The following is an 18,888-nucleotide window of genomic DNA, read 5'->3' as shown; positions in this document are numbered from 1 at the left end:
CCAATTTTACAGTTTATTTTAATCTAAATAAAATGTGAATTTTGTTTTAAAAAAGATCGTGGAATGAACAAACATAAGGGGGAATGCAACCATGGACTAAAGTAGACTTACAATTATTTTAGCAATGTAACTTGTATCATTGATATAAAGCAGTGGCCACCAGAGGTTCTGAGGGGAAGGAGAGAGAAGGACAGGTGTAACCTGGGGGAATATGGGGGACATTGGAATTGTCCTACATGATATTGCAATGACAGCTGCAGGCCATTATACATTTTGTCAAAAACTATAAAACTGTGCAGGGCAAAGTGTTAACTATAATGTAAACTATAGAACTTGACTAGTAGCAATGCTTCAATATGTGTTCATCAATTGTAATAAATGTACCACACTAATGAAAGATGTCAATGTGGAAAAGAGGGGGAGGGCTGGGATATACACACATACTATATATATACAAAATTGTTCACTAAGTCATTAAGGAGAGCCATGAACAAGAATCATTTAAATGATTTTTCACATAGAAAACCTAAAGAACTGAACTCACACAGATGTTTTATTCACTGCAGAAGCTGAGATGTTCCAGTAAGAGATATCTTCACTTGGTTGGAAAATAAACACTGTAGCTAAATGCTCTGCTGAATATGTAAAAAATCTGATGAGATTCATTCCTGCCATTTTCCCTGTCATCTTCCAGCACTGCTGTAAAATCCTTTAATTCATACCAAAATAAACCAGCCATTCAAGATTTATACTCATTCTGCTCCTCAATGCACAGAACTGAAAAATTAGACATTTCTACCAAAAAGGAGAAAAAATGGTCTGTATAGAAGGTATTTCTGTGATACAAGTATATTACACAGCTTGGGGAAGTAATAGGTCTGAAAAACTCCTCTCAACCACCAACAGTCTAACCCCAGCAGGGAAGAAGGCTACCACATTGGGGCTGGTTCTTGCTTGGTTTGAGAGCTTCCATCAGCCTCAATCATTTCTTCTGTTCTGGAATATCCAGCTGGCTGGTTCAGCTGATTTTTTTTTTTTCACTGCTGGACCTTTGGACTCACTTGGGTCTGCCAGCTGGAACTGTTCTCATTTCTTAATAAACTCTTTACTCTTTTGCTTTAAAAAAAAAAAAAGTAGGTCTTTTCAATGGCACACTCAGGTAAGCCTCTCCCTTAAAAGTCTGCTGGGAAAGATTTGAATAATGCAAATGGTTCTGTCACAGCTTGTTTAAGGCCAAGAGCTTCACCACATTTTTCATTGAAAAGACATCCAACTTTCTGTTTTAGGTCTGTAATTTTGGAATTCCAGACCTCAGTCAAAAACTCCCCTCCTCAAGGCTTGAGGGGCATATTAGAACTGTTTTAATTTCAGTAGGGGTCCAAACACCTGATGTTTCAGGACCTCAATTTCATGAACCTTTGAATTGCTCCCAGGGCTTGGTGGTCTTCTCAGGGACTGTAATGCTTTAGTATTTATTTTATTCTCCATTCCAGGAGGCAAATAGAACACTACTACTTCAAGTGTTTTAACAGCAAACTTGATTTTATTACTCCCATGCACAATCAAGTCGTGAAATTCCAAACCACGTAGGGCTTTGAAAGGGAATTCCTTCTGGCATGCCTTCTGCATAAAGAACCTCATGATTTGATTCAAACACAAAGTATGGTACTTTCACTGCATCTGTGAGTCCAAGAGCTTGAGCAAATTTCAAATTAAAAATCTCTTCCACTTGGTTTCATAACTTGGTAATTCTTGCATTCCAATCTTCTTATCTATGTATTTGTTCTTGGCTGAGTAACTGCAGTCATAAGGTGAGTCAGAAGTTCTGGTCTTTTTTAATTTTAAAGATTTTTTAGGAACCACCAAACTGTCCTCCAAAATGGCTGGATGCTTCTGCATTTCCACCAGTGGTGGATGAGGGTTCACATTCCTCCACATATTCTCCAACACTTGTAATTCTCTGCTTTTTTAATAGCCATCAGTCTAATATAGGTAAGATGGTATCTCATTGTAGTTTTGATTTGCATTTCCCTGATAGCTCGTGATTTTGAGCATCTTTCCATGTGCTTTTTAGCCATTTGTATTTCTTCTTTTGAGAAGCATCTGTCCAAATCTCTTGCCCATTATTAAATGGGTTGTTTGTCATTTTATTTTCAAGATATAGAATTTCTTTATATATGCAGGATGTTACTCTCCTATCAGATATATGGTTATCAAATATTTACTCCAATTGGGTAGGCTGTCTTTTCACTTTCTTGACAAACTTCTTTGAGGAGGAAAAGGATTTAATTTTGTGTAGATCCCATTTATCTATTTGTTATTTTGCTGCTCGTGCTTTGGGTGTGCAGTTCATGAAACCATTTCCTATTACAAGGTCCTGCAGATGCTTCCCTACATTGTTTTCCAATGTCTTTATGGTCTTGGCTCTTATATTTAGGTCTTATATTTAGGTATTTGATCTTGGGTTGATTTTTTATATAAGGTGTGAAATAGTAATCCTCTTTCATTCTTTTGCATGTGGATATCCAGTTCTCCAAGCACCATTTGTTAAAGAGGCCATTCTCTCCCAGTTGAGTGAGTTTTTGGTCTTGTTGAATATCAGATGACTCTACATGCGAGAATGTATTTCAGAACTCTCAATTTGGTTCCATGGGTCATTGTCTATCGTTGTGCCATACCTGTAGCTTTTTAGTATGTTTTATTTTTTAAGATTTATTTTTATTTATTTCTCACCACTCCCCTGCATCTGTTCTTTGTGTCCACCTGCTGTGTGTTCTCCTCTGTCCACTTGTACCCTTGGTGGTGCTGGGAAACTGCACCTCTTTTTTGTTGCATCATTTTGCTGCATCAGCTCTGTGTGTGTGTGGTGCCACTCTTGGGTGGGCTGCACTTTTTTTCATGCAGGGCAGTTCTCCTTGCAGGGTGTACTACTTGCATGTAGGGCATTCCTATGTGGCAGAGCCCCAGTGTGGCATGGCACTCCTTGCACATGGCAGCTCTGCACATGCACCAGCTCACCACATGAGTCAGAAAGCCATGGGTATTGAACCCTGGACCTTCCCATATGGTAGGCAGATGTTCTATCAGTTGATCCACATCTGCTTCCCTGTAGTATGTTTTAAATTCAGGTAGTATGACTCCTCTAATTTCATTTTTCCTTTTCAAAATGTATTTGGCTATTTGAGCCACTTTCCTTTCCAAATAAATTTCATAGTTAGTTTTTCTAGTTCATTAAAAAATGCTGGTTGATTCTTATTGGGATTGCATTAAATCAGTACATTAAATCAGTTTCAGTAGGATAGACATCTTAATGATAGTCACTCTTCCTATCCATTAACAGGGAATATTCTTCCATTTATTTAAGTCTTCTTTGATTTCCTTTAACAGTGTTGCATAGTTTTCTGTGAATAACTCTTTTATATCTTTAGTTAAATTTATCCCTAGGCATTTGATTTTTTAATTTACTATTGTAAGTGGTATTTGTTTCTTAATTTCCTCCTCAGATTGCTCATCATTGGTTTACAGAAATGCTACTGATTTTTGTGCATTGATCTTATAACCTGTGACTTTACTGAAACTCATTTATAGGTTCTAGAAGCTTTGTTGTAGATTTCTCAGGGCTTTCTATGTATAGGACCAAGTCATCTGTACATAATGAAATTTTGACTTCTTCCTTTCCTATTTGAATCCCTTTTATATCTGGTTCTTGCCTCAGTGCTCAAACAAGTACCTCTAACAAAATGTTAAATAGGAGGGGTGATAGTGGGCATCCTTGTTTTGTTCCTGATCTTTGAGGGAAAGATTTTAGGATTTCACCATTGTAAATGATGTTAGCTGTGGGTTTTTCATAGATACCCTTTATCATGTTCTGAAACTTTCCTTTTATTCCTATATTTTGTATTGTTTTTATCAAGAAAGTGTGCTATCTTTTGTTAAATGCTTTTTTCTGCATCTATAGGTATGATCATGTGATTTTTTCCCTTTGATCTGCTTATGTGGTGTATTACATAGATTGATTTTCTTATTGTCCTTGCATACCAGGGATAAAACCCACTTTGTCATGGTGTATATAATTTGATGCATTGTTGAATACAATTAGCAAGTATTTTGTTGAGGATTTTACCATCTAGGTTGATTAGAGAGATTGGTCTGTAATTTTACTTTCTTGTGGGTCTTTGTTTGGCTTTGGTATTCAGGTAATGTTGGCATCATAGAATAAGTTACCCATGAGTTCATTTTTTTGGAAGAGTTTAAGCAAGATTGGTGTTAGTTCCTTATGAAACACTTGGTAGAATTCACCTGTGAAGCCATCTGACCAGCGGCTCTTTTTAGTTAGGAGGTTTTTAATGGTGGAAACTACAATGTTGACAAAACTCTTTAGAAAATACAATAAGGAAGGGTTACTTGTTGAAGGTGTTTGATGTGGGGCATCCAGCACAGGGTGCACCTGGATCAGGCTTCTAGGGGGTGTGTGAGTGCTTATCTTGTCATAGCGTGTTATATCATTGGCAGGAGACCCATGCAAGGTGTGGGAAGGTGTACCCCCATCCTGGGGAGGCCTGATGTTCTCAAACAGAGGGAAGGATGTCTCTTGAGAGCATTGGTGGCTTCCAGTTGGGGAGGACAGTTTAGTGTGTCAAGCCCTCAGCACTGTTGCAAGTATCTATGAATCTGGTCCTTCAAGCACTGAAGCTTGGTTGTAACTGTGAGCCCCGAGGGGAGGAGTGGTAAGGAATAGATGAAAGAGGAGAAACTGGGCAATGGAAATGCTCCACAAGATCAGACAATGATGGATATAGTCCATGTTAAAGTTCACCAAAATTTCATAAAAGTGTATAGTCTAAAATGTAAACTTTAATGTAAACCATAATGTACCTAAATTTTTTAAAGTGTACAGTCTAAATATAAACCTCAATGTAAACCAAAATGGAAACATGGTTGGTAACTATGTTTCAATATCTGTACATCAGCTGTGGCAAATTTAACATCCATATGTGAAAAGATCATTGCTGGAAATGGAGAAAATGAGTGTGATGTTGGGCATCGGGGAGACCCCATATTGTATATGTGACTTACTGTGATCTAAAACATTTTTGAAGACAAAATTAAAAATTAAAAATTAAAAAAAAGGATGTAGACACCAAGAAAGGAATGGAAGAGATTGACTTGCCACAGTACATACAAGGCAATGCCTATTAAAGTGATGAAAGGAAAAATGTCCAAAACAAAGTTTTATTATATTTTTAATTTTTTAATACGGCAATTTAGTTTTTATTTTATTGTAGTTTTTCTAAATTAGTATGTATTCTATTTATAATCTTTGAACCTATCATTACTATTTCATTTTCTTACTAATTGATTTTGGCAATATATTATTCTTCACTTTTGAAGAAGGTTTGGATCCAGAGGGGTTCAACTATAGCAGGGGTAGAGCACCAGTATGGGGTGTCATTGATAGGGAATGCATGGTTGGGAGGGAGTTCCCCAGGGCATGTATATAGGGTATATAAAAATGTTCAGATGTTCTTAGGGTATTGTCATAGTTAGTAGAGTTACACACAACTGAGGGAGTGTTGAGTTCCTAGCTGGGGTAGCTCTGTCACATTCCCAAATGGAACATCAAAAATCCCCCAAGTGTAAGGCCAAAGACCAGTGAAGAAGGATGGTCCAATGATGGGCCCTTGATACTGACGACTATGCTTATGAGCCAGTGTGATTGAAATTTCAACTAGGTCTAGAGCTGCAGAGTGTCCAAGAGTCACTTCCTGAGAATCTCCATGTTGCTCAAATGTGACCACTCTCTAAGCCAAACTCAGCAAGTAAATACATTGTTTTTCGCAATGAGGTACATGACTCCTGGGGATGAGCCTACCTGGTGCCTAGGGATTACTACGAAGCAGCAGCTGGTGATGCAAGTAGAAAATAATCTTGAATTAAAAAGGGAAATGGTGAAGACAAATAAGTTTATATGGCTAAGAGACTTCAAAATGAATCAGGAGGTCATCAGAGAGGTCTCAGCAGGATCCCAGAGATAGCCAAAGTAGATACAAAAACAGGTACTGGTGCTCCTGAGGACTACAGAGACATATAGGTTCTAATGGTTATGACAGATAGGTCTGGGGTTCAGTGCCTTGCCAGTGAGCCCTACTTTGGAATTTGTGCTCTTGAGTGTGATGGAGTTGGACTCAGATGTAGATGTTACCTTTCCACACATGCCTCTTCTGTCACTATTACTGAATCTGTGACTGGCACTGGGGTTGGTGTATACTCAGGAGACTTGAATATTTGGACTGGCTATGTGCCACTTGAGCCCTGACCCTCAGCAGAGTTGCTACATCACTCTCAGGTCCATTGGACTTACCCAGGTCAGCTAACAGGGAGGTGAAGATGTTCAACCACCACACCAGGGAACCAAGTGTGTCTACAATTGCAAGCAGGATAATCATATCCATTAGTAATGTGGGATCTAAGCCCCTTCTCGATTTAGAGGTGGAATTGACATCACCATTCAAGGGTCCACAGGATAGAGGAATAAAATATGCATTAGAATGGACTTACTGGTATTCTGATATAGAAATATTGTGACTCTAGCAATGGAAGAAATTGTATCACTGATGTGGAGACCATGGCCACAGAATTTGCTGAGGGCAGGGGAGGAAAGAAGTGGTGTTGTGGGGCATTTTTGGGAATTAGAGTTGTCATGAATGATATTGCAGGGACAGATGCAGGACATTATATATCCTGCCATAACCCACTGAATAGACTGGGGAAGAGTGTAAACTACAATGTATACTATAATCCATGTGGTGTAGAAATGCTCCAAAATGTATTTACCAAATGCAATAAATGTGCCACAATGATGAAAGAGGTTGTTGATGTGGGAGGAGTGGGGTGTGTGTGTGTGTGGGGGGGGTATATGGGAACCTCTTATATTTTTTTTTATTTTAAATTTTTTTTATTGACTTTGTAATAGTATTACATTAAAAATATATATGTGAGGTCCCATTCAACCCCACCCCCCCACCCCCCCTTTCCCCCCCCAACAACACTCGTTCCCATCATCATGACACATTCATTGGATTTGGTAAGTACATCTTTGGGCACCTCTGCACCTCATAGACAATGGTCCACATCATGGCCCATACTCTCCTCCATTCCATCCAGTGGGCCCTGTGAGGATTTACAATGTCCAGTGATTACCTCTGAAGCACCATCCAGGGCAGCTCCATGTACCAAAGACGCCTCCACCTCTCATCTCTTCCTGCCTTTCCCCATACCCATCGTCCACCATGTCCACTTTTCCCAATCCAATGCCACCTCTTCTATGTGGACATTGGATTGGTTGTGTCCATTGCACCTCTATGTCAAGAGGAGGCTCAGATTTCACATGGATGCTGGATGCAATCCTCCCATTTTCAGTTGTAATCACTCTAGGCTCCATGGTGTGGTGGTTGTCCTTCTTCAACTCCATCTTAGCTGAGTGTGGTAAGTCCAATAGATCAGATTGTAGGTGCTGGAGTCTGTTGAGGCTCAGGACCTGGCTATCACATTGTCAGTCCAGAGATTCAAATCCCCTAAATATATCTTAAGCCCCAACATTAACTGCACCTCCAGCACATTAGCATGAAAGTCTTATGAAGGAAGATCCCATCTGAGTCCAGATTCATCACACATAAACAACATTTCCAAAGAGGAGCCATCTGCCCTGGTAGTTAACCCCATCGGCCACGACCATAACTCCCATGGGTCTCTTTAGCCCTCAAAGGAACCAATATCTGGGGGTTGTATCTGCTTTATCTGTCTCTCTGACTCTGCTCAGTTGTGCATGAGGGCAATCCTTCTGCCAGCCTCCAGACTCTTTTTTAGAAACTCGTAGCCATATAAACTCATTTCTCCTTTCCATTTCCCCCTTACTTTAGGTCAAACAGCATTTTAAAGTCATGTTATTTTATGTAGACATGGATATTCTGCTGATCCGCATTGAACCTTCTGTATAAGGTCATTTTCCAGTTGCATCATCAGTTGGTAGTTGATAGTGGTCCCTCGTTGCCAGGGAGGCTCATCCCCGGGTGTCATGTCCCACGCTGGGGGGAAGGCATTGCATTTACATGCTGAGTTTAGCTTCGAGACTGGCCACATTTGAGTAACATGAAGGCTGACAGGAGGAAATTCCCAGGCACAATGTTGCTCTAGGCCTTGTTCTTATTTTAGGTTTATCAGCTCACAAGCATAGTCATTAGCATCAGGGGTTCACTGTTGAACCCTCACTCCCTCCCGGTCCCCGCTGCTGTACCTGAGAGACTGTCGCTGCTCCCCTAGGGACCAGGACAGAGCACCACTGGCCAGGAACCCAGTACCCCCCCTGCTGTGGTTTTTAATTGTTGCCACTATGAGTATATCCAAACATTACCATGCACCCTGGACATATGTTCTGTACAGCTCCCTGTCAGCCATATATCACCTGTCATTGGTATCCCATACCAGTATCCCTCCATTGCCATTGTTGAAACACTCTGTGATCCAGAACTCCCCGAAATTTGAAGCCCAATATAATGTCATGGTCCCTTACTAGGGAATGGCATATAGCGATGGGTTTAAAGGATAGATAAAGAACTTGGATAAAGTTAGATAAAGAACTTAGATAAAGAATGTTGACTTGAAAAAATTCCACATCCTATCTTTTTCTTTTTCTTTTTTTTTTTTCCCCCCCTAATTATTCAGCTTTTCTTCACAGGAGTCCTAGACCACAGCAATGCATATATATAATATACAGCACTCCCACACATCCACCAGAAAGCCTTTTCCCTTCCACAGTGATACTCTTACGCCCTATTCATATCATGTTTACTTAAAGTGATGTACAGAGTCTGAGACATTAGCTTTCTAACAAGGTGACATCTGTGCTTACATTATGGTGCATACTTTAGGATACACAGTTCTTTACATTTTTAGTTATCCTATGTTCTACATTATGGTTTACATTATCAGTCTGTCATCTCCTATATGTTATGGTGTAATATGACATGTTTTATATCCATCCTTGTGTACTCTCAAGAAACTCCTCTCTTACCCCCCATTTACTTTGGTTCCACACATTTAACGTCTATTTTCCCTTCCACCTTGGTGCCCACAGTGACAGCCAACCTCCGTTTCCTGAGGACCCACTTCCAGAGATAGATGGAATAGTGTTCAGGGCCTAACTTGCTCAACTGCCCCAATGCCCTGGGAGCCACCCTTTCTCTCGAGGGATACAGTTCCCTCTATTTGATGGCATTAGTCCTCCCCAGGATGTGGGTCCACCCCCACCCTCACTACTTGGGTTTCTACTCCATGGTGTCACCCACTCTGGCAGAATGAGCATTTAGACATTCCCCAGGAGCCCGTCCTGCATCAGACCCTCCCCTCTGAGCATTCTAAACAGGTAACCCTCTTTATTATATTTTGATATGATTTTCTCGGCATTTTACTCTCCACCAACACCTGACCCTCTCCTGTGTTCGTATGCTACCCCTCCCTCCCCCCACTTTTGGGCAACGTTACCCATCCGTCCTTCCCCAGCCACCCTCAAACCCGCAAAGCCCCAACCAAAGGCAACCCCTTGCCCCCCTTTTATCTCTTCTTTGTGTTCATACTTACCATCATCTCGTCTTAAATTCCACCCCTGCAGACATCGGCTCATATCCTTCCTCCACCCTCCGATTTCCTGTAAGCCTATCATTCAGTCTCTTGCTATCTAGGGCAGCTTGTTTATTTCATATCATTGAGGTCATGTAGTATTTGTCCTTCAATGTCTGGGTTGCTTCACTCAACATAAGGTTCTCAAGATTCATCCATGTTATCACATGTGTTTGTAGTGTGTTTGTTCTTACAGCCGAGTAGTATTCCATTGTGTGTTTATACCACATTTTATTGATCCACTCATCTGTTGATGGGCATTTGGGTTGATTCCAACTTTTGGCAATAGTGAACAATGCTGCTATGAACATTGGTGTACATATATCAGTTTGTGTCCTTGTTTTCAGTTCTGCTGGGTATATACCCAGCAGTGGTATTGCTGGGTCATATGGCAAATCTATGGCTAGTTTTTTGAGAAACCGCCATACTGTCCTCCAGAATGGTTGGATCCTTCTGCATTCCCACCAGCAGTGGATGAGTGTTCCCCTTCCTTCACATCCTCTCCAGCACTTGTATTCTTCTGTTTTTTTCATAGCTGGCAATCTTATGGGAGTAAGATGGTATCTCATTGTAGTTTTGATTTGCATTTCCCTGATAGCTGGGAACCTCTTATATTTTTAATGTAACATTTTTTGTGATCTCTGTATCTTTAAAGAAAAGACAAATAAAAATAAAAATAAATTTTTAAAATATTTATTTATTTATTTCTAGCCCCCTTCATTGTTTATACTCGCTGAGTGCTTGTATTCCTTTTAGAAGACATAGGGAACCAATCCTGGGACAGTCCATGTGGGAGGAAGATGCTTAATCCCTTGGGCCACATCCACTTCCTTCTGTTCTTTTAATGACAAATTTAAACTGTCTGCCCACTTGAATGGCTTTTTTTTCAGTCTTAGAATTCCCATTCCATGAGGATGTTCTAAAATGAAGGTTTTCTGGTACACCTTCCACATAGAAATCATTAGAATGTGCCTCAAATTTCTGGTAAGATACAGCCTTGGCTTCAGTGGTCCTGAAGTCTTCATAATATTTTTTTTTGTTTTTTTTTCAGAAAATTTGATGTACCATCTTTCCTAATTTCATGATCTTAACATATCCTTCTTCCTTTTATCCTGATGCTGGTTTATTAAGTTGTAAACCTTCATGTGATGACTTCAGAAGTTCATGCTTCTTAATCACAAAATAAATACTTTGTTTTGCAAGTATTAATAATATCATTTCAAGGCAAGGAATTCCATAATTAGATGGCAATGTAAAAGGAACTCCTTTTGGAAGTCCTTGTACAAAAGGATCTTCAACATGTGATGGGAAAAGGGGATATGGGATCATCACAGGAACTTTGGCTTTTATGGCTTGAGTATATTTTCTTTCAAGCAAATCTTCAGCTTGCTTATGTAGATCAGTAATTGTGCATTCCATTTCTCAAAGTCAAATTCCCTCACTCTTCATTTTCCAGCCTTGACAGGCTCAGTTACTGGGGACTGTGGTGACTCATTGGTCTTTGTCTCTTGGTAGGTGGAGAATGAGCATCATCTTCAATAGACATGTCAACCTCATGGTCTTCACTTGTTTCTGATGTGATGTGATGGGTAGAACCTTCAGCTGGTGCTTCCATTTCTGTTCTGTCATTGCCTTCTAAAGAGTGGTGGCTTCCTTGAATGTTGGAGTAAGAGAAATCAGGGTCTTTGCATTCTTCTTTAGGTCTACAGCTGCCATTTCTAGGGAAATTCCAGAATCTTCCATGGCTTCAGTCTTCACTTTGATGGGGCCACAACTTCCATGTGGAGACCATATTGACCTTTCACCATCTGTTACCACCACATGACCACTTAGGTGCTTTTTTTGGCTCTAAGAAAGTTCTCTTAATAAATGAAATCCCTGCTTTGTTCTCCAGAATCCATTTCAGGGTTGCAGAACAAAATTCTCAGGTGTTTAAAGGCAGCTCAGGTGTTTAAAGGAAGCCCTGAAATCCTGTGGCTGACTGGTCTTCTAACATAGTCTCCATTTCCACAGCATCCACACTCATCCCATTTGTCTGGGTTGTAGATTTCAGTTTGTGCATCTCTGCAGCTTTTCTTCTCTTTCAACAGGTATTTTATGGAATCTTTCTGAAAATCCATCCTGGTACTGATAGAAGCACATCCTCTCTCAGTTCCAACAACAAACACCTCTGTGTCATACTCTGCAAGGTTGACCACATGGACTCCAGAGCAGATGTGAGAAATGGACCACATCCTGCTCTCCCCTGACTCCTCCTCATCAACAGGCATGACAGACCCTGCTGCTTGGGCCAAGATCCCAGAGAGCAGCCATCTCCAGGTAGTGCGAGGGCTGAGTTGGGGGTCTGGGGGAGCTGAAGGGAAGTGATGGGGAGCAGGCAGGATGGGAAGGGGAGGGCCCATGCATCTGGGCAGCTACTGTCAGTGTCATATGGCCATGGTAGGACCTCTCAGTGCCTTGACCTGGTCACAGGGATGGAGGGAGCCTTCGGGCAGGTAACCCTTAGCCCCTGCTGAAGAGCACCTGTGGGGTGGGGGCCGGCAGTCGTCCCTTCTCTCTGCTCTTCCCTTCCCCATGTTTTTGATGTAACATTTATAATCTAAAGCTTCTTCTGTTTCTTAGCTTTCTATTCCATTGCATCCGTCTTTCTTTCTCTGACCAGTGCATCCTGTTTTATGGCTGAACATCAAGTAGACTATGCACCTTTCTTGGCTCTTCTTTTTCATATTTATCTTTGCTATTTGTAAACCTTTATGCTTCCATGTAAATTTTAGAATTAGTTTGTGAATTTTTAAAAAAATCCTGCTGCAGATAACCAACATTATATTGAAACATTCAAATTTTGTTGGATTTGGAGAAAATAGATATTACTATTTTACCCAATAAGCATGTTGCCTTTCTCCATTTGTTGGATCTAGTTTGATATCTTTTGGTAGGATTTTGTAATATTCTCCATAGAAACACTTGGCAATATGTAGCAACACATATATCACACAGTAATTCTCCCACTAGAGAAATACTCATGCCTGTACAAGGAGATAAATTCAAAATTGTTCAGTACTACAGCATAGTTTAAATTATGGAATGGATAATAAATTACATTATATTCATAAAATACACCAACATACAGCAGTTTAAATTAATGAATGACAGCTACATGCCTCTGCATGGGTACGTTTAAAAAACACAACATTGAACAACCAAAAAAGCATGTTAGGCATATGGATAGCTCTTACTGTAAAAGGTTGAAAGCATGCAAAACAATGCTACATATTATTCATAGGAAATATTTATGTGGTAATAGCATAATAAAAAGTCATAAAAGTTACCTTGGGTGGGTAAGGAAGGAAGGAAATGGGGTTGGAAACATGTAACTACAATGGTTTATCTCCTAGGGAGCAATTAAATACCCTTTGTCAAAAGATACAGATTGGATATGCTTACGTATTGGGTACAGGGTTATACATTAGGTCACTTAGAGGACTTGCTGTAGGTCTGAAATATTTTATGAGAAAAAAACAAACTTAGTTTTTCATAAGATTTGTGCATTTTTATAGGCTATTTGATAACTGTATGGTTTTTATTACTATTTTAAATTTCTTTTTTTCATAATTTGTTTTTTCTAAGTCAATCTTGTTTTCAGCAATTTTCTCATACTCTTATTATTTCTAAAATTGTATTGATACTGTAGGGCTGTCTTGTAGAAATTGTCATTATTTCATCTCTGAAAATAACACTTTTGACTCTTTGTTTCTAGTTGTTATCACTCTTCTTTTTCTCACCTTGTTATGTGGGCCAAGCCCTCCAGAACTGTGTTGCACTACAGCCATGACAGGGAGCAGCCTATGCCTGCTCCCACCATGAAATAAGTTCACTGAGGTCCTATTAAGTACAAGGAATGCTGTGGCTTTGTGGTAGATGTCCTTACCAAGTTAGAGTCATTTTCTGTTCCTAGTTTTCTTAGAGTTTTTAAAATAATACCTTTATTCATCTTTTGAGATGATCACTATCTGTCCATGGATCTAGTCATCCAGTAATTAGATTTTCTGATATTAAACTATTTTGACCTTCCTGAGATAAACTCTACATCACTCACTGTTGGAGAGCTATGTAATTTTAGATTGTTTTACTTCAATTTACCCAGGCCTTCTTGGCTGTGCTGCCATGATCTGTAAAGAGCTTCTTGAAGCTCAGAGGTTTAGAGGGCAGGAGGGGGTGACTGGGTCCTGAAGATTCTGATTTAGAAGGGGGGGGGGCTGCAATGCTGCATTGCTGAGGAGCTCCTGGGTGGGCTGGTCCTGCTGACCTGTCCACACATTGAATCAGGTTTCAGGTCATGGGTCTGCCTTTCAGCCCCTATGATGGATTTCCAGACTCCAAATTCCCAAGGAGGGCTTCTGAAAGCCTCGGTGCTGTTTTGTGGGCCAGATACAATGGTGGCCGGGTGTCTGGATAAGGAATCTGCCTCCAGGACAATCACTATGTCCAGCCACACCTGGTACAGTCCACCACTTTTGACATCATTATCAAGACAGTTCAAATCCCCTCCCTGCCAGAGGCAATTACCAATGCCTCTGAAGCTCAGTCTCCTCCTGTGGAAAGAGATACAGGTGAGGACCAAGGGGACTAACAGCTCCAAGTGAGGCACAGTGGCTGGCACTGAACATGGCATTTGGCCATGCTGATGATGCTGGAACAGATTCCCTCAGGATGAGACCTGGCTGGAGGCTTGGTGCTGATGTCTCATGCAGCTGGTTTGAGCATTACAGTTAAAATGGTATGAACTACTTCATGTGCACCAGACAAAACCTACTTAGAGGCAGGGAAATCCTCACTTGTCTATTGTTTTGTTGTTGTTGTTGCTGTTTTGTTTTGTTTTCCATTTCTTTAAATCTTTTTTTTTAAATACGTAGATCACACAAAATGTTACATTAAAAATGTAAAAGGGGTGAGATGGGTGTATGGTAACATCTTATATTTTTTAATTTAACATTTTTTTTGTGTTCTATGCATGTTTAAAAAAAGGCCATTAAATTTAAAAAAATTAAATCAGAATACCAATCCATTTGATCCTAGGTTTTAATAAGATTTTAATGAAGAAGTTAAACTAAATGTTAGTCATGGTTTAGTTGGATAATAGGATTACAAGACAATTTTCCATTTTTTATATTTCTGGTTTTTTTTTGCTATAATATTCAGTTAATTCTTTTATAATCAGAAAAATCTAATAGACGACATTAAAAGACAGAAAAAATCTAAGAGTTCCCCATATACCCCACTCCCTACATCCCCACACTTCTCACATTGACAACTTCTTTCATAAATTTGGTACATTCATTGCATTTGATGAGTACATTTTGGAGCACTATACAGCATGGATTATAGTTTATGTTGTAGTTTACACTCTCTCCCTATCCACTCAGTGGGTTACAGTACGATATATAATGTCCAGCAATACATTAGGGCAACTCCAAACTATTGTTTTTATCATCTGTGCCTGAGAGGTTGAGGATGAAGATGTCTGGGGTAGCAGAGCTCATCCTCAGAGCCAGACTGAGGAATGGCATGGGTTTCTCATGGCCAAGTCACTGCTTATCTCTAGAGCTGGGTGTCCTCAGAATTCCAAGAAATATGCAGTTTCCCTGCAGTGAATGGGGAGGTGGGATTTTGGGGGAGAAAGGCCAAAGTAGGCAATTAAAAATATAGATGTATTCAAATCCACAGAACAAAAAATAAAACTAATGAGAACTACTGTGTATTTCTTTTAATTTATGACTATGGAGCTGTCACAGTGAAGCTTATCTTTGTAAATCCTCCCACTGTTAGAAAGAAGATTCAAGATTTAATTATCCTGGGAGGACAATAAAGCCATTGCCACCATCATCATCCTGTGGCAGGGGGCCTTTGTAGAGCAATTTGAGACTGGGTGAATGAACCTAAGTACAAGAAGAATTAAGATGAATACAAACAGGGGGTGTGAACATGCTCTAGTCTGGCTCTGCCAACATATTTGACCTTGGGGAGCATGCCTTATGCCAGGACCTAGAGCACTGAAGATCCTCCCAGCTCCTGAACTTCCTGACCTAACTCCTGTTCAAGGAGCTGTGACCCATAGGGGAAAGTATTGCTTCTACCCTCTAAGTTTCTCCCTGTTTCTCAGAGGACTGGGGTCAGTTTTACTTTCTTCCTTCCAGGTCTCTTAGGGAAATGATATCCTCACACAGCTGTGGTCAATAGTGAAAATTTGGGTTCTAGAAGCATGAAGTCCCCTGGTTGTGCATTTGACTCATGTTTTAGGTGTGTGACCTTAGAGAGGTCCTTTTAGTTGCTGGGAGCTTCTAGATCCCTGGTCTTCAACTGGGAATGACTGTGGCTCCTTCTTTGCACTAGTGAGGAGTAAATGAGACAAGACATGTGGGAGAGCTTGGCACAGTGAAGTACTCAAGAGTGATGATGACAATGACAACGATGACAATGATGACGATGAAGATGATGATGATATGAATCTGATGACAATAATTACAATGATGATGATGATGATAATAATGCTTATAGCAGTTTGACATTATTTATGAATTCCAAAAGTAGATATTGGATGATGCTTGGAAAACTGGTCTGTACCTGGATGTGGTTAAATTATGATTAGGGCTTTGGTATGGCCACATTAGCAGGGTGTTGATTTCCTGACCCTTGGTGGCACTTAACGTGGCAAAGGACAGAGTTGGAATTTTAATGTTGGAGTTTTGATGTTGAAGTTTTGATCTGGATCCCCAGGAAGTAAACATACAGAGGGACTTGTTTGTGAGGAAAGAAATAAGGCCCAGGGAAGAGAAACAAGCCATTTGCCTGGTAGTTTGCAGATGCAGAGACCAGAGAGCAGAGCAGCTGAGCCTGGAGAGAAACGGAGCCTCCAGGAAAAGGAAACCAAGAAGCCAGAACTCTTAGAAGACATTGGCAGGCATCTTGCCCCAACACATGGAAATAGACTTTGATGAGGGAAGTAACTTACGTTTTATAGCCTGGTAACTGTAACCTTCAACCCCAAATAAATATCCTTTATATAAAATCCAACAGATTTCTGGTATTTTGCATCAGCACCCCTTTGGCTGACTAATATAATGATGATGATGATGACGATGATCATGATGAAGGCTTACCATCTTGGAGGGGAAGGCTTTGTTCATTTTTCTCTCAAATTGTCTTCTACATTTCCCTCTGTAGTTCTGCACATATTTTGGATTGAAGTCACTTGTCAGTTTTATGTATTGCGAATATCTTCTCCCAGTTTGTGACTTGTCTTTTCACTTTCTTTTTGTGTCTCTGATAATCCAAAATTCTTAATTTTTAATATTTTTTTTAAATTTCATTGTAGTAACTTACACAGAACACAAAATTTCCCATTTTAGCCATCTTTAAGTGTATAATTCAGTGGTATTAACTACATTTAAAGGACTGTGCTACAATCATCACACATCCATTTCCAAATCGTTTGCATCATCCCCCAAAGAAACTCTGTACCCATTAAGCACTAACTTCCCATTCCATTCTCCTCCTGGAAGGTCATCATTTTAATGCTGAATAATTTATCAATCTGTGCCATTGCAGGAAGTGCTTTTTATCTCAAGAAATCTTTCCTTTTCTCAAGATCATGAAGATAATCAAGTTTATCTTCTAAAATTTTTCCTTCAAAGTTTAATACTTAATCTATCTGAACATGATTCTTGAACCCACCCTGTTATAATATGCCCCTGAATTAGTGATTATTATTGTTACTCTGTTGAGTTGATGCTTCCTTATATTTATTTATGTGTTTTCTTGTCTCCTTGCTTGTCTTTCCTTCATGCATCCTCTACTTCTTTCTGGGCTTAATTTCCCTCTTACTGATATATAACCTTTTCTAGGTGTCTCAGCAAGAGTTTGTTGTAACCTGCCCTTTTTTTCACTTTGTGAATTTTCTTTCATCCTCATTCTATACCTGTAGTTCAGCTAAGTATAGAAATTGAGTTTAACAGGTATTTTCTCAGAGCTTTAGAGAAACTATTCCATTGCAATTGAGAAGTTGATTGATGGTTTAATTGTTCCTTGCAAGGTGATCCGATTTCTTGTTTCTCTCTGTTTCCTTCAGTTTCTCTATAATGTGCATAGGAGCAGATTGTCATTATGTATCCTGTCAGACGTGTGTTTCTTGGATTTATGGTTGGTTTCTCTCATCAATTCTAGAAAATCCATAGTCAATACACCATTTTCACTCTTCTTTCCTCCCAGAAATCATGAGTCGCATTATGGAAATCTACATTCCATTCTCAAAACCCCTGAATTATTTTCTTATTTTTCATTGCTTTCTCTCTCTGTGCTGCATTTTGGTTGATGTCCTAAGGGTTCATAAACTTTTTCCACAGCAGTATTTACTCTATTGTTTAACCAAGTCAATATGACTTTATTTTCATTCACCATGCATGCATGTCTAGAACTTCTGCTTGGTCCTTTTTAAAAACCTACCTGTTATTTTCCACCAGATTTTCATGTTCTCTTCATTCATTTTAGCCCCTTAATCCTTCTTTTTTCAGTTGTGTTCCTCCATTTGTGACTACTGATGAGGGAGTGTCTTTTCTTTGTGCATTTTTAGTGACATGTTGAGCTCATGTTCAGCAGTGCTTTTTGTTTGTTTTATTTATTTTTTAGTAACTTCCTTTTTTATTTTTGAGAAGAGATAGAAGTTTTGGTTTAATGTGTCCAGATGTATGCAAAAGTTTTTTTGAAAGTTAAGACATAATTTATTGTATATAAAATACACACTAAACAGATACTCTACTCCTTACCTGCAATTTTGAAATCTATGTAGCTGTAGCAACTGTTTCTTAGTGTTTTTTTACACTTTTTCATTAAAGTTAATAGATCACAAAGAAAGTTACATTAAAAAACATAAAACATAGGAAAAAACATAAAACATAGAAAAAAAACATGTTTCCCATATACCCTGCTCCCCACCCCTCACCATATTATTTTTCTAAATTGTATTTTTTGAAGATATATACATCACAAAAAATGTTACATTAAAAAATATAAGATGTTCCCATATACGCCCCATCCCCCACCCCCCTCCTCCCACACCAACAACCTCCTCCATCATTGTGGCACACACATCACATTCAGCAGTGCTTTCTGAGCCCATGCCATGAAACGCCTGTGCAGGAAACCAAGGCACAGTGCCAG

At 39.5% G+C, this 18,888-nt stretch overlaps 2 pseudogenes; both read right to left on the bottom strand.

The window, feature by feature from the left end:
• Positions 1-18,888, bottom strand: part of LOC139437353 (protein RUFY3 pseudogene) — a 196,255-nt pseudogene that overhangs the window by 98,323 nt on the left and 79,044 nt on the right.
• On the bottom strand, positions 1,173-12,077 carry LOC101414435 (general transcription factor II-I-like; annotated as a pseudogene).

Source organism: Dasypus novemcinctus, chromosome 22, assembly GCF_030445035.2.
Source record: "Dasypus novemcinctus isolate mDasNov1 chromosome 22, mDasNov1.1.hap2, whole genome shotgun sequence".
Classification (NCBI taxonomy): Eukaryota; Metazoa; Chordata; class Mammalia; order Cingulata; family Dasypodidae; genus Dasypus; species Dasypus novemcinctus.
The sequence above is the reverse complement of the archived record's forward strand: the minus strand, read 5'-3'. Positions and strand labels throughout refer to the sequence as shown.